The following is a 14,035-nucleotide window of genomic DNA, read 5'->3' as shown; positions in this document are numbered from 1 at the left end:
TGCACCTGCTGGTACACCATCTGGTAGCTTGACTTTTTATGCTGTGTTCCTTGCTAAGTAGGTGCAAAGCTCAGTTATTGCTACATTACTGAGTGACTACAAATGTTATAAGTGCCTTCAAAATTTTTGCACTTTAGGGAAAAGTCCCAGTGGCCCTGTCCTAGGTCCTAGGTACAGCTCCGCCCTCCCCCCCGCCCCACCTTTTGATTAGCTTCTATTCAACAAAAATATTTTTTGTCAAAAGTGGAGTTCAACCACCTCCTCATTCTCTGGAGGCTTTGGCATCCATATCCCTCCACAGTGACTGCTCCTTTATCTTGGCAAAGCTGAATTATTTACTTTAATGTGGCACTTCCAGCAGTGCTATAATCTGAAGAATAAACAGATGGCTTGTCAAATTGATTGTCTGCTCTCCTGAGACCTGCTAACATTTACACGGCTTTGGAAGGCCCAGCAAAGTGCTGATTTGTCTATATTCCCTCACTTACAAATTCCTTTCCCCCTTGAAAAACAGTTGTAGAGAAAAAGGTGATCTTTTGTGGTACTATTTGTATAAAAACACTATGGAAGATACAGTTGCCTTCCATCACCTTTTCAGTTCAACACAGATGTGGCCATAGAGAAAGGACTCTCTGGGCACATGCATCCTGGCATCCTCATCACAAGATCACAACCAATGAATGACAGTGGGACAGACTACTCAAACCCCATAATGAGTGGTCTGTGGGTTGAAAGTCATCTCGGATAAATCTCATTGCATTTATAAAAAATCTATCTCACCATTGTTTTTGAAATCTTTTCTCTCCTCTGGTCTTCTATAAGTAGAACATGCATTTCCAAAGATGTGGTTTTTTTTCTTATAAATGTTTTGATTGATGCTTTTTTTCATTGCTCTCATTTCCCCCAAGATCTTTGCTATTCCCAATATCAAATGAAATAATATTTGTAAAGGACTTAGTAAATGCTTGTTCCCTTTTCCTCCCAGTAGAACTCTTCCTGATTAGAATCAAAACAAGCAAATCCATTGACTCTTTCTGGCAACAAATTCCTCATTTCACATCGAAGTCCATGACCTTTCTGGCAAGGGAATGAAGCTATGATTAACCATTAGTTCTTTGGAGTCAAGATTGAGCCATTGTTGATATATTATATGCAATGAACATCATGCAAAGTAAAATTATTCTTGTGACTATAACAGTGTAAATGTCATGATGATAAAATGAAATTAGATAAATAAGAATAAAGATGATAACATAAGGAGCAGCTCTTCCTGGATATCCACTATAATTATTTACTACAGAAAATCATCATCCAAACTATGCTTTTTAAAAAGTTTTTTTTCTGTTTTATAAAGGATATTATATGGTACAGTGAATAGAAAACTACACCTGAAATCAAGAAAACCTGAGTTCAAATCTAGCCTCAGTCACTTCCTAACTCTGTGACCTTGGGCATTGTGCCTCAGTTTCCTCAAGTGCAAAATGAAGAGTGCATAATAGTGTCTACCTCCTAGGATTATTACAAAGATCAAATGAAATAACATACATGAAGCATTTGGCACAGAACCTATAACAGAACAGCCAATTGGTAAATGCTTATTTCCTTCCCTTCTTATGACCAAGAATCTAACCGTCATATTATCGGATAAAATGATCTTCTTATTCCTATCCTTTCAGCAACAATATTCTAGCATTGCCATGGAGTATCATGGTATCCAAAGAATTAAATTGGCAGTTATACAAAGGGCAGTGGAGAGTTGCATGCTAGGCATGAGTAGTCTATAACTTACTGCTAATGAAGTGTACTTCATGGGAGAAATGTTATAAAAGATCTCTTATCGGAGAGGTGTAAGAGTGGTGAAAAGAGATGGACCAGTCTTTAGTAGGAAAAAAGGATAACTGATGGGTAGTCCACGTGCTCCATTGGTATCAGTGAAATGGCAAGAGTGCCATCCAGAAAAAGGTTTTTTCATGGCTCTCTTTGGATTCTTGAAAGGTTATAGCCAAAAGTGCCTCAGGAGGAGTAGACTTGAATAGAACTCTTAGTTGGCAGATAACAGACCTCTCAACATATCAATATATCATCATATATATAGAAAACATCAAAAGGTGGTAAAATGTGGTGGACAGAGAACTTACCTTAGATTTACGAAGACCTATCTCTGGTATATGGTGGCCATGTTATCATGAGCTCATTATTTAACCTCTTGTTGTCCTGAGTAGTTTTCTAAAAGTATAATTGAAGAGCAGGTACTGACCTGCATTGTTTTAGAAGCTTTCCTCACCTATCTGGGAATTCCCTATACCAGTGAAATCACAAGTTCAGAATTGTTAAAGGGTGTAAAATGTGGGATAAATGTAAGGAGGAACTGATCAGCGAGGACGCAGTTCTTGGAGCATGTCCAGATTTGCCATTTCTTGTGAGTTTCATAGACCATGTGTAGACATTCCCTCCTGCTACCAATTAAATACATAGAAATTCTGACACCAGTTTCTAAAAATCTGGGGTTGTACTAAGTGATGATGAGAAGTCTTCTGGTTGACTGAGGAAGGAGAAGGATTGATGACTCATTAAAGGGTGACTGAAGAATATAAACAATGGTTTGAGGGGATTCCCTGGAAGCTCTCCAGTGTGAGGGGAATAGTGATCAGCCATTCTCTGGGACCAAGTCTGCTGGTATGAAGAAAAACTGGGGGAGTAATGAGGGTAAGGGGAGCCTACACACAGAGTTTCTTTTCATATAAAACAGAACATTTTTCTTTGGCTGGTTGGAAAGATAAATTGGGATTTTTTTTGTGGTCTCTTTTGGTTGTGGTACTTTGAAATTTTAGGGAAATATTGTGACTTTCTTTGATGACTCGTGCCAAGGGACCACTATGAACCATTGAAAATAATATACTTCATTCCATTTATTTGATATTCAAGTCAATTCTACTCAACAAAGGTCTCTCCAAATTACTCTCTCCAAAGTTAAAAAAGATCCCTTAATTGCTAAATTGTGAAGACTTTGCACTGGCCATTCCCTGTACCTGGAACACACTCAACTCTTTACCTCCACTTCATATAATCCTCATTTAAATTCAAGAATAGTCTTCTGCATGAGATTTTTCCAGATCCCTCTTAACTGCTTGGGCTTTCCTTTTCAAATCACTTTATGTTTAAGTGCTTTGTATATGTGTGTGTGTTTATTTGCTTCATATTTATGCTTTTATATTTTTATGTATTCTATTCAAATGTAATTTTCCTGAGAGTAGAAATTATTTCACTTTTTGGATTTATATACCCTAGTGTCTAGGACAGTGCCAAAGCACACTTGCTTTGGTGTTTTTCAGTCATGTTCAATTGTGTCCAATTCTTCATGAAAGCAATTGGGATTTTCTTGTTCAAGATACTGGAGCAGTTTACCATTTCCTTCTCCAGCTTGTTTTTCAGATGAGGAAACTGAGGCAAACAGGGCTAAGTGACTTGTCCAGGATCATATAGCTAATAAGTATCTGAATCCATATTTGAACTCATGAAGATGAGTATTCCCAACTCCAAACTCAGCACCCTATCCACTTCACCACTAGGTACCTAGCACGTGTTGCCCTTAATTCATACTTTTGATTAATTGATTGGTTGATGGCAGTCACTAGAAGATACACACAAAGACAGAAACCAAACAACTTCTACTCTGAAAAACTAGATATTTTCATGTAAATAGAATGCTTTCTTTGGCTGATAGGAAAGAGAAAAATCAACATTTTTCCAATGGTAAATTTTTCCTTTGGTAGTAGTACCTTGAATTTTTAAAAAGTGTTATATGTCTAAACTTTGTATCTTCCCTGATACTTAACACATCAATGTAGGTGTGACAGCTCCTTAAGAAACATTTTTAGAATTGGAGAAAAAAAAGAAAACAGAAAACAAGCCTTTTGTGCATCCTTAGATATTTAAGCACACATGTATAAGTATAATTCAGTTGTTGGTCTCAATGATCTTCTGATTAATTGAAAGCCTGCTTTAAAGACTTGCGGAGGCTGCTTAGATTGCCCCAAATCATCAGATGATTTCTTAGTTCTTGATTCTTTCAAAAAGTGAAATGATTTTATCCCATGAAAGTTTCTGGGAGTATTTGAACATTGAAGGGGTAGAAGGTGGGGGAGTTTCAGGCAAAGGAGAGGCACCTTTTGTCACCTCGTGTTTGAATTGGGGAATGAATGGCTGATACACAAATGAGAGTGGATTGGTTAGGCCCCGGTTTTCTTGGCTCAGGAAACCTCCTGCAGTACATAAAAGGCATACAGGTCAGAGAGGCAATCACATTGAAAGAACCATAGAGGAGGCCACTGGAAAGACCTGAAGATACATCCCATATCAAATGAGTGACCCCCTGCACTCATCCCGCAGGTCATCCTCCCCCTTTTAGCTGAAGGCCTTCACTGCACCCACACAAACTGTTGTTCAATGAGTCCCTTTAGTACAAATCTGGCCACAAAGGCTCAAGCCCTCAGCTTTCTGGGAAGCCTTGCTGGGCCAGCCAGACTCATGGCTTAGCTCATCAGCCTTGGACCTTTTTGCAAACAAGATGATTTCTTTCAAAGAGAGAGAACGGCCAGCAAGGTTACCATCATTCTTCCCTTGTCTCATTTTCTCATGGCTCTCCCCCCGCTTCCTGCCCCCGCATTTGTATTTCAAGGGTTCAGAGGCACTCAGGGAGAAAAAAAATCCAGGTTTGCAGGTCAGTGGTGCCAACTTTGGACAAAACTTCACTCCTGGAGCTTCAGTCAATTTGACTCAGCCCGTGTCAGAGCGACGACTTGCAGAGACAAGTAACCATCTCGAAAAACCTGTTCATTTTTTGGCTTTGTCATCTGATTTCTAAAGGGAAATACCAGCCTGGTTAGATTGTCACATCCTGCGTGGGCTTTTCAGAAAGTGAGGGGAAGTGTCACTGGAAATCAAGTGTGATAGGAGAGCCTGTCTGTGAGATTATATCCCTTCTGAGCTGGAGCCAGGGATGGTGAACTGGAAGCTGAAGAGATCAGTTTTGGACTCGGTACCCCAAACCACCGAAAGATGTTGACATGTCTCAGAAGTTTTCAGTGTTGTTGGCCAAGGCTAAGGGAATGGTGAGAAATTTGAGGCTGACTTGGATGCCTTGATGCTTACTAAAGTGAGAGATTCTTGTAGACGGAAATAGGAGCCCATTCACACCATGCTAAAAGATCAGCTTTTGTGTTCATTTAACTATACCTTCAATCAGAAACATTTATTAAGCACCTTTGTGTCCCTCACTTTCTACCCCTTCAATGTCCAAATGATCCCAGAATCTTTCACTGAATAAAATCATTTCACTTTTTGAAAGAGTCAAGAACTAAGAAATCATCTGATGATTTGGGGCAATAAGTAGCCTCCTCAAGTCCGTAAAGCAAGCTTTTTCAATTAATTAGATCACTAAGCACAAGGTGTCTCAGTTTCCAGTTCTGTAAAATGGGGTGTGGTGATGATGTGCTTTGCAACATTAGCATTATGAGAATGGCAATAAGAAAGGTATGATTTCAATCTCTTGAAATTTCATAGGATCATAGATCTTGGAGCAGAAAGGGTTTAATGGAGACATTTAGTCCAACCATTCATATGGAAAAGGATGAGCCAAATATCTAAAAGATTCTAAGATCTTATGGTTAGTAAATAAGTGGCAGAGCTAGGATTCAAATCCAGGACTTTCCCCATTGTGCCACATTGCTAACTGATTAATCAGACTTCAGTTAATGAGAGCCCTCCATTAAGTAGAATTTTTCACATTCTTTTAGAAAAATTAGACAATTGAAAAGAAAACAAGATAATGGGAGGAATTTATTTATCCTGAAGTCAGGATATACTGAGTCTAATTTCTCATGTCCAGTGACTGGTTCACAGCTGGTGCTCCATAAAAGCCTATTGATGGATTATGGATGGCTTCTCCATCTACAGAGTTTTGCAAATATATGGTAGATAGAGAATTAGACCTAGAGTCAGGAAGACTTGCATTTGAATTCTATGTGATCCTGAGCACGACTCTTCATGCTTAGGAACCTCAGTTTCCTCATCTGTCCAATGGAAATGATAATAGCACCCCCAGTTATCCACGGACCAAATGAGATTATCTAAGTAAATTGCTTTGTAAACTTCAAAGTGCCAAAGAAATATAGGCAATTATTATTAAAAACAAATTTCTTTTCATTCAGCATCATCAAAAGTGCATTTCTATAGCACTTCAAAGTTTGCAAATCAATTTATGTGCGTGTTCTCATTTTATCCTCAAAACAGACACTTGACTGCTAATAACAAGTCATTATGAAGTGCTTACTATATGCTAGCCATTGTACTAACTGCTGGGAACAACAAAGAAAGGCAAAAACAACATCCCTACTCTAGAGGAGCTCACATTTAAATGGGGGAGACAACATGCAAATAACTATGTAAATAGCTATATACAATGTAAATGGGAAGTAATAATTCTAGAGGAATTGGGGAGGATTGGGATAAATTTTGGGATAAAATGGAGCAGCTAGGTGGGAAAGTGAATAGAGTGCTAGTGCCGGAGTCACAATATTGTTGTTGTCCATTTTTGAAAAGGATAAATGATATCATGAGGGATGTCTTGACTTGCAAGTGAATTGGATCGAAGTGAGGCAGAGTTGCACAAAGTTCTTGCCCTTATTTTCTCTTCTTGAGTCTAGAAATTCATTGGCAAGGCAAAAGTTAGAACTAATGATAAAGACCCAAAATGCAGTAGATGACCATAGCTTTTTTGATGTCTGACCAAGCTCTACTGAGTTCATAGCCACTAGAATACATTGTTTTCATCCATCCATTCTACTGAGAGAAGCTTAAGGTAGGTAGACATCTCCTTAACTCATCAAAGGGTTTGAGGTCCCTCAGTTACCTCAACCTGGTTTAGCCTGTTTCCTGAGACAGTTTTACCGTGGTGTGCCACTGTGTGTGCTACAGCTTCTTGAGTCACAGGAGAGTTGAAAGTGAAAGATGAAGACCAAAGGTGGATGAGCAGCCCTGAAAAGGGCTCAGTAAGCCTTTACCTTAAAGGTATCAGTTCTCCTAGAACACCCTAAACTTCCTGCAGTTGGGATAGCCCTTAGTTCAAATGCAGTCTTAGACTCTTAGTAGTTGGGTGACTTTAAGTCACTTAATCTCAATTTCTTCATCTATAAGATGGGGATAATAATAGCACTTACCTCTTAAGGCTATGGTAATGGGTAAGTGTAACTTAGTGTTTAGAATATAATAAACACTATGTAAATGTTAGCTCTTATTAAAAGTTATTTTAATTAAGGATTATATTTTGATTGGATACTAAAATTGTAGATTTAAAGCTGGAAGGAAACATTGAGCCCATCTTCTTTATTTTATACATGAGTAAACTAAAGCAACAAAAGATGAAATGACTTGCCCAGTGCCAGACAATAAGTTAACTCAGGTGAGATTTGAAACCAGGTCTTCTTGATTTTAAGCCCAGGCTAGCAGCCACTAAACCTACCACATTGTACTAAGCTTCCCTGATACCTAAACCATTTGAGCTTCATTGATATAAATATCATCTTCATTTTTACAACTAAGGAATCTGGGGTTCACTGTCCTGCCCAAAGACTCCCAGCTGAGGCAAGCTTGGAAACAAAATCTTGACTCCGAGCCCTCCTACACTGACATCTCTGACTTATCAAAGAAAAAATGGATTATTGATCAATGCTCATAGTCAAAAAAGAAGAGAGGAGCATGGGACAATTTTTAAATGTTGCCTACTTAGATATATTGGAAAAGGAGAAGTTTGATCATTAATTCTAAGACAAGCTGAAAATCCAGCTAGCTAGAACCCTTCCCTTCTGCCACTCGGTTTTCGGATGACTGTTGAAGGCATTGTTATTTTTTTTAAACCAAAAATGCTAAGAAATAAGGCATTGAGACCTCCCAGGACTTGGAGCAAAGACAAAAAAATATCCTTTCCCTTCCAGAAAACATTTGGAAGGGTAGCTTCCCAGTTTGGACTTTGCCAGGCAAGATGTGAGAAGGAAAACACTGTGTTCAAGGACAGTGGCTGGGCTTGCCTTGAATGTGAATGAGATGGTGACTGTTCCTGAATGCCCCTTCACACTCACTACTTTTTTTTTCCCAAACGCTGGCAGGAAAGGAAAATTAAGCAATTATCGCTTATGTGAGACAAACATGGTTAGATTCAATAATTTAGGTAAAATACAAACAAATCCTGCTTTCCTCACAAATATTTAGAGCTTGATATGTCTGGATAATTGAATAAACTTCTCACTTAAGAGCTCCGTGTGTTCCAAGTCAAGATCACAATAATTGGCCTTTCTGGATTATGTAACAGTTTATAAAGCATTTGTCACGCCTTATTTTTTTTTTTTGAGCTTGACAATAGACAGTCTTATGAAGGCAGATAGGACATGAATTACCCCACTTTCCAGATGAGAAAACTAAGACTTAGAAAAACAAAGCAATTTAAGTGTTCGTGGTCATATCTTTACTAAACCTCAGTGGCAAGATCTGAATACAATACACCAAAACTAGCTGCATTTGACTGCTTTTGTCCAGTGTGCCTTACCTCAAAGAAGAACCAACTGATTCTTAGTCTATGGAAAGCTTTAGGGTTTATATTGTCACATAGCACACATCCACTGGATGAGATTGTACATATAGGGAAGTAAAGAACATTTATAGATTCTAGAGTTGGGAGAAATGCTCACTTTCATAATACTGAGCCTTAACATGAGACCTTCATTTGTTCATTTAATAAACATTTATTGGGAGCCTACTATGTGCTGGCACTGAAAATACAAGAACAAAATGAAACAATTCCTTGTCTTGTATTTAAGGAAAAATGCATGTAGATGGTTATATAAATTCAAAATATGTGAGAGAAAAAACAAATAAATTTGAAAGGAGGTCCCAAAATATGGTTTCATGTAACAAGTATCTTTTTACTAAACTTTAAAAGAAGGCAAGAGTTTCAAAAGGCAAAAGTGAAGGGAGGAGAGAGCCTTCCAAGCATGGGGTCAGTCTATGCAAAAGAACAAGCATGAAAAATAGAACGAGATATGGGAAATGACTGGTCGGTCTGAAGAGTGCCTTTAGATTTTCTTCTGTGTTCTTGCAGTGAATTTTGATGCCATCCAGACTGAGGACTTTCTTTTCTAAATGGTTTTGGAAGTCTTGAATGCGGTTGCTGAAGATGTGGGCTATCGTACGGATGGCAGAAGTGAAGATCCCTTGGCAACATTGGACTTTCTTTAAGACAGAAAATTGGAGCCAAGGGGTAGAGCTCTGAGGAAGGCAAAGCTGGCCTGTGTGTAGCCTCTTTAGATGTAAAGAGAAATTCCAGGGTTAGATGGGAGCTCAGAGAACCTCTGCTTGCTTAACAGCTGAATAGTGCTGCTCTGTTTAGAGGGCTTATACAATCCAGAAGCTTAGCTCACAGCCTTAATGCCATGAGAAAGGGGTAAAGGAGAGCAGCGTCCAAGACTCATGTTTGAGCCAAACACTAGCTCTCTGTTATGTTTGCTTTCTGCAAAAGCTTTCCTGGGAAAAACTTAAAAGGGAAATGTGGAAATGTGACTCAAGATTACAAAAAAACTATTCAACTACCTGAAAAACCCTATCTACTTACCAGTCTATTCATCGTTCTTTCTATTTTTCTCTCTCTCTTTTTGTGTTTAGATAGATCCATAGATATCTATAGATAGATAGATAGATAGATAGAAAGATATCTACCTATGTCTATCTATCTATCATTTACCAGTCTGTTTAGATATCTACTTATCTACCTACTCACCAATGTCTGTCTATATATCTATCATTTACCAATATATTTACCATTTTCCTATCTATCTATCTATCCACCCACCTACCAACCACTTGCCTACCTAGCTATGTCTGTCTAAATATCTATCATGTACCTGTCTATCTATCTAGCTTTGTTTGTCTATAATTTACCTGTATATCTATCATCTGCTGACTATATGTATATATATGTGTGTGTATGTGTGTAATATAATAATAGCATACATCTCACTTTCTATGTGCATGTGTACACATATTTATATATGTACAATTTAGGAGGAACCAGACATGATTTCATCAATGTGGGAAACTCCCAGTGAGGCATTTCTTCTGCCAAAGCTGGTCCGTATTTTTTCTGTGGATTTATCATCTTAGAAAGTTGCCTGGGACCCTGAAAAGTTCACTAAGTTACCCAGGATCCTACAGTTAATATGTAGTAGAGGGAGAACTTAAACCTGGATATTTTTGAATTCAAGGCCAGAATCTCTATCCACTATATTATGCTGCCAGTGAAATCACAGATCCAGTAAACATAATGATAATCATAATTATCATAATAGCTAGTTAGCATGATAAGATTTGCCAAGGGCATTATATACCTTATCTCATCTGATCCTCAAAACAACCCCCAAAGACAGATGTTATTATTCCCTTTTACATATTATTATTCCATTTCTATTTATTCCAGAAACAGAGACTAAGAAAAGTTAGTGATTTACCTGTGGTTGGAGGTAGAATTTGAACTCCGGGTCTTTCTGCCTCATAACACTACCTTTCACTTTCAGGTCTAGGAAAGTAGAAAACTATAGTAAGAACATGGCACTGTGAACCAGAGAGACAGATAGGGATCAAGACAACAGAGGTTATTATGATAGCAAAGAAGGGTTAGGAAGACTGAAGGCATCAGGAGATGACAGAAGACTGTGAACAAAAAGAGGGGAATTCCAGAACTCTAGGTTGTTGGGGTAGGATTGGTTCAGGCTTTGGCAGGATCTCCATCTGAGTGGCTGAGAGAATAGAAATTAAGGTCATGGATAATCAGGAGTTTGAAGGTTGTTAAAGGGGCCAAGTCCCTAATCATGAGTTCAAAGGTTGAGGTGAAGACCAAGCCTGCAAAAACAGATGCTGAAGTCATTGAGCAAAGTGGGATAAGGTCCTACATGTTCATAGTTGGTTCAGTTAATCAACTGATAAAAACATCAAAAAACAATTTTTTGGTGATATTGAACAAAAAAAAAAAAGAGAGCTCTTGAAGTGGCCATGGGGAGCAACACGAAGAGTGTCTTTCTTTGATCCTGTGAGTTGAAGATAGTGACAGGCAGAGAATGAGAAAAATAGTTAATTCTTGGAGGAACAAGGATATGTGATAGTAGGTATTCAAGGATGAAGGAGAATTTAAGATCTAGAAGTTAATTTCCTCAATGAAAAATGAGGGGTTAGATGAGATGGCCTTTAGGGGTCCTTCAGCTCTTGATCCATGGATACATGATTCTCTGAATCAGGACTCTAGAGGGCAATTTTTTGGGGGGGGAAGAACAAAGCAGGATGGGCATTTTTATTTTGTAATGATCACACCAAATCACTACCACTGTACGATCTTGAGCAAATCCAGTAATCTATGTAAGCCTAAGTTTCTCATCTATAAAAGTAGAAGGTTGGACCAGATTTTGAATTTCCCTCTTGTCCTTTCCATAATTCTTCAACAAAGGATCTACCCAAAGTTTTAGGTCTCTTGATATTTTATGATTGGCAATAGAGTAAAAAAAGATAGCTACTGGCTATTTCTCATTCTCACTACGTTGTGGGATGTTTCCAGTCAAACATCTCTCTGATGTCATCTTTTAATCTTACTTCCCTTTCACTGGTACTATGAAGCAGCTTAGTTAAACCCTGCGATCTGCCTTTCCCTTTCCCTTTGGGAGACCCTTAACTTTAATTATTTTTAATATTAATACATTTATTATAATATATGTGAATAAAATTATAATAATTATGTGACTATATTATAAAATACCACAAATTTTAATGTAATATAACCCACATCTTCAATTTTGTTATTTTTAACAATCAAATAATGATGCTATTGTTTTCATTTTGTCTCTGCCCACCAAACCACATTTCTCTTTCTCCAGCAAAAGTTTTCTCTTATGAAAATTATGTACAGCCAACAAAGCAAACCAAGACATTGGCCATATCTGAGAATGCAATTCTGCAATTCTAGGAACATACACACCAGCCCATCAGCCAGTCTGCCGGCTGCTTGTGTTATCCTGCCTCCTATCTAGAGAGCAGGCAGTGTGCATCCACTTGATTATCCATGTCTGAATAGTTAGTTTGAACTCTTTGGAAATGATTGACCTTATTGAGGTAATTTAAAAGATTCTCTGATATTCCAGGGCTTAATATAATCATCTTTGTATCAGTTGCAAATGAGAGCATCTGGAAGCTCTTGCCATTTATAGGATTTCAGCAAAATCTTTATGCACATATTAAAATCACACAAGTTTTCTTGTAAGAAATGCCATCAGAGAAACTTTTGACAGTCCATTGATCATTAACATAAAACTTATTGTTACTGTTTGTCCTTAATTTTTAAAAAATGGCCATGACATCAGAGAGACAATACCATGACATGCAAATGAATTGGATTTGAGACATCCATTACAGAATTCAAATGGCAGTGAGATTGCTTAGAGACAAAGGGAGTTAACCACTGGCAAAAGTGACCAAATTTACGAAATCCTCATCCATTGCACTGTCCTTTCTCAAATTCCATGTTATGACTCCTAATTTGTCAGCTTTCTTGGGTATTAAGCGATCCCCAAAGTTGCTTTGATTTGCATTTCTCTTCTTAATTTCTAATTTGATTTGCATTTCTCTTCCTAAAAGTTCTTAGTGATTTGGAACAATCTTCCACAATATTCTTAATAGTTTGAATTTCTTTAGAGAACTGTTTGTTTTTATTATTTGACCATTTATCTGTTAGGGAATGGCTTTTGGTCTTATCTATCTGTGTTAGTTTCCTATCGATCTAAAACAGACTGTTATCAAAGGTATTTGATGCAAATATTTCCCCCAATTGATTGTTTCCTTTCTTATCATAATTTCAAAGAGTTTTCAAGTATAGCAGTGTTTGTGAACTTTAGGGAGTGTGGACACAGGATAAGCCCTAAGCAACATTATCACATTTTTCTTCATGGGATGACAGGTATAGAATTGGAAGGGACCTTGGAGGACATCTAGTCTAAACTCTCTCTCTCTCTCTTTTCTTTTTTACAGATGAGGAAACCAAGACACAAAGAAAGTAAGTAATGTCCAAATAGCAGAAGCTGGTTTGAACTTGGCTTATCTCCAATCGAAGTCTCCCTTCACATACCACTGCTGCTGCATCATCCTTCTGCCACAAAATCTAGTTTTTCTTCTTTGTTTTTCCCATATCGCTTGCCTTCAACCATTGCTTTCTAGTATCTTGTGTTAGAACCAGCCATAAAAAGGTGATACTCCTCTACTCCAGAAGCTTCAGTGACTCCCTATGTACTGGAAAATCAAAAGAAAACTCTAATTGTAATTTTAAATCTCTTCACAATATGATTCCAACAATTCTTTCCAAACTAATTTACTCTCTTTGGTATAGTCTACATGCCAGGCAAACCGACCTATTTGCTGTTACCTATCCATGAGGTTTTCATCTCCCATCTCTGTGCCTTTGTATAGGTTGTTCTCTATACTTTGAAAGTTCTCTTTCCTCACTTCCACCAGTCAGAATATCTAGCTTAGGTACTACCTTTCCTGGAAGACTATGTTGAACCCCTAACTCATCAGTACTTCCTTTTAATTACTTCATAATGACTTATCTGTAAGCAAATTATTCTTTCCAGTAGAATGTGAGCTCCCAGAGGGCAGGGGCTGCTATGTTTTTGTTTTGGTATTCCCCAACCTAGCACAGTATTTAGGTCATAGTAGGCACTTAAATACTTATCAGATTGCATTGAAAAGAAATTAATTAAATCACAGCCCTCTAGTGGATTATAATAAAGCTGCTCCCCACCCCATCCCTATGCCCAGCAGGATTTTTTTTTTTTTTTTTTTTGCTTCAGTAGCAAAGACAAGGATGTAGAATCACTGCATTCATTATAATTAATTTCTGGGTACAGCTACATGGTTCTCCATGTCCCCAAGAAACTATAGTTTCTGGTGCAAC

This window comes from Antechinus flavipes, chromosome 3 (assembly GCF_016432865.1).
Source record: "Antechinus flavipes isolate AdamAnt ecotype Samford, QLD, Australia chromosome 3, AdamAnt_v2, whole genome shotgun sequence".
NCBI classification, from domain to species: Eukaryota; Metazoa; Chordata; class Mammalia; order Dasyuromorphia; family Dasyuridae; genus Antechinus; species Antechinus flavipes.
The sequence above is the reverse complement of the archived record's forward strand: the minus strand, read 5'-3'. Positions refer to the sequence as shown.